Source organism: Galeopterus variegatus, unplaced genomic scaffold (assembly GCF_000696425.1).
Source record: "Galeopterus variegatus unplaced genomic scaffold, G_variegatus-3.0.2 Scaffold2713, whole genome shotgun sequence".
Classification (NCBI taxonomy): domain Eukaryota; kingdom Metazoa; phylum Chordata; class Mammalia; order Dermoptera; family Cynocephalidae; genus Galeopterus; species Galeopterus variegatus.
This window is the reverse complement of record NW_007728824.1, coordinates 268,082-271,378: the sequence shown is the minus strand read 5'-3', so window position 1 is coordinate 271,378 and position 3,297 is coordinate 268,082.

The following is a 3,297-nucleotide window of genomic DNA, read 5'->3' as shown; positions in this document are numbered from 1 at the left end:
AGCGCCGCCGCACTTCCCAAGCGGCGCACTATCCAGTGCGCCACCGGGCCGGCCCTTCTCTGGGAATTTCTGCCAGAGACTCTCTTCCCACTGGGTCCAGCAAGCTGGCAGGACATGAGCCTGGGGCACCCAGCAGATGTCTTAGTTACTACACAGGGAACAATCTCTGACCTGACTGATAAATGCTGATGACAACAGATGGTTCAGTGACATGAGTCAGAACTTTCCCTTTTTTAGAACTGCTTTTCTGTCTTGACTAGTAAGGCCCTGTCTCTCCCAATGGGTTGGGAATTTCCTGTTCTTCTATCTCATCTCCAAGCACCATGCCCTCTTCCCCCTTCAAAAAGGGGGATCTCCACCTCTGTAGAATCCCCTAGGGCAGTGGTTTGTCGGGGCTCCTTTGAGGACAATAAGTAAGCTATGGATGGCTCCCTGGGGACTCACAAACTCCCGAAGCCCATCCCCTGCCCTGCCCCACCCTGCTGTCTTTCTCTTTTGGTTTATCAAGGGAGTTGTCTATGAATTTTCAAGTGGGCTTGAATCCTCAATCTGCTGCTTCCTAGCTGAGTGAGGCTGAGCTATTTATTTCCTCTCTCTCAGCTTCAGTTTCCTCACCTGCAAAATGTGGACAGTAATAACAGCAAGCCCCCAGGGTTGTTGTTATTGGGGTGAAGATGAAAGGAGTTGGTATAGGCAAAGCACTTAGTCTACTCTCTGGCACTTAGCAAACAGTCAATATGTTTGGATAACAATAATAATCATATTCTGGAAATATTTTCTTTGAAAAATAAAGAGGAGAAGTCCTGGCACACCGTCCTGTCTTAGGCAAGCAGAGTGAAGAGTCCTCCCTTGTGGCTGGCTGTCAGGAGGTAGGTGTGGAAGCTGGACGTACTCCCACTGGGGACCTCCCTCTGGCTGGCCTGTTGGTGCCAGGTGGTGTAGGGCTTGGTGTTACAGCCCACCCTCCCCCTCCAGGCACACCCAGCCCCCACCCCGGTGAGTCAGCCCCATTCCTTAAGCCACAGCAAAACACACAAGTCACTTCCTGGCGGCCCCAAACAAAGGCCTAGAACCCAAAGTCCAGGAACTGGCTCCTTATCGTTCCTCAGGTCTGATAAGAAGAGCAGAAGGGTCTGAGTCAGCCAGGAGTAGCTGTTTCAAGACTCTCCGCTGGCCTCCCAGGCCTCCCCTGGGCTGTTCCCAGCCCACCCTGGGGGCTCAGAGCCCCTCCCCTTCTCGTGCTGCCCCCCAGTCATGCTGTCCTGCAGGTCCATTCAGCTCTCCGGCACCACCTCCAGAAGAAGAAACTAACTAAACTCTCTCTGGGAGGAGCAGCAGGCCATGAAGTGGGTGCTCCCTGGAGTTTATCAGATAGGCAGGCTCTTCTGGGCCCTGAGAGTAGGGCAGGGGACAGGAACAGTGTGAGGAAGGAGCAGCAGGGAAAAGGTGAAAGGAGGGTCGATGCCCTGCCCTCCTGCTGGCACACCCCACAGGGAGGAGCTCAGGCAGCAGCCTCCTCACTGGTCCCCCAGGCTCCCACCCAGCTCCACTATGATCTGACCAGCCTCCACCCAGCAGTTAGAGCCACCCTCTTTTAAGCCACATCTACTTAGAATCTTCCTGTGGCTTCCCACTGCCCTTGGGGGAGAGGCTATATGTCCAGTATATTCCCGCTGCTATAATAAAAGACCATAAACTGGGTAGCTTATAAACAATAGAAATTTATTTCTCACAGTTCTGGAGGCTGAGAAGTCCAAGGTCAAGGTGCCAGCAGATTCCATNTGTTCCCAGCCCACCCTGGGGGCTCAGAGCCCCTCCCCTTCTCATGCTGCCCCCCAGTCATGCTGTCCTGCAGGTCCATTCAGCCCTCCAGCACCACCCCCAGAAGAAGAAACTAACTAAACTCTCTCTGGGAGGAGCAGCAGGCCATGAAGTGGGTGCTCCCTGGAGTTTATCAGATAGGCAGGCTCTTCTGGGCCCTGAGAGTAGGGCAGGGGACAGGAACAGTGTGAGGAAGGAGCAGCAGGGAAAAGGTGAAAGGAGGGTCGATGCCCTGCCCTCCTGCTGGCACACCCCACAGGGAGGAGCTCAGGCAGCAGCCTCCTCACTGGTCCCCCAGGCTCCCACCCAGCTCCACTATGATCTGACCAGCCTCCACCCAGCAGTTAGAGCCACCCTCTTTTAAGCCACATCTACTTAGAATCTTCCTGTGGCTTCCCACTGCCCTTGGGGGAGAGGCTATATGTCCAGTATATTCCCACTGCTATAATAAAAGACCATAAACTGGGTAGCTTTAAACAATAGAAATTTATTTCTCACAGTTCTGGAGGCTGAGAAGTCCAAGGTCAAGGTGCCAGCAGATTCCACGTCTGGTGAGGGCTTGCTTTCTCAGACAGTGCCTTCTCGCTGTGCTAGCTAGCTCCCTGGGGCGTCTTCTATAAAGGCACTAATCCCATTCATGAGGGCTCTACCCTTATGAACTAATCTCCTCCCAAAGGCCCTACCTACTAACACCATCACCTTGGAGGTTAGGATTTCAACATATGAATTTTGTGGGGACACACACATTCAGGTTTTAGCACCAGGTGTTCTTCTAATGCCCAAGGCTTCGTTCCTTCCATGCTCCAGGTGGATCTACTCACAGATCCTGGAAATGACCCCAGCTTCTCATGCCTCTGAGTCTCTCCCAGGGAAGAGCTGCTATAATAAAAGACCATAAACTGGGTAGCTTATAAACAATAGAAATTTATTTCTCACAGTTCTGGAGGCTGAGAAGTCCAAGGTCAAGGTGCCAGCAGATTCCATGTCTGGTGAGGGCTTGCTTTCTCAGACAGTGCCTTCTCGCTGTGCTAGCTAGCTCCCTGGGGCGTCTTCTATAAAGGCACTAATCCCATTCATGAGGGCTCTACCCTTATGAACTAATCTCCTCCCAAAGGCCCTACCTACTAACACCATCACCTTGGAGGTTAGGATTTCAACATATGAATTTTGTGGGGACACACACATTCAGGTTTTAGCACCAGGTGTTCTTCTAATGCCCAAGGCTTCGTTCCTTCCATGCTCCAGGTGGATCTACTCACAGATCCTGGAAATGACCCCAGCTTCTCATGCCTCTGAGTCTCTCCCAGGGAAGAGGGGATATCAGAACTTGCTGTGTGAGTGGCTGGAGGTTTGAGGGAAGGTTTCCTGGAGGAGGTAGCATTTTGGCTGTCCTGGTACTCTGACAAGAATGAGAGAGGCAAAAGGAGAGGAAGGCAGGTGATTCCCAAACAAGCCAACAACCCCAATTCACCCAGT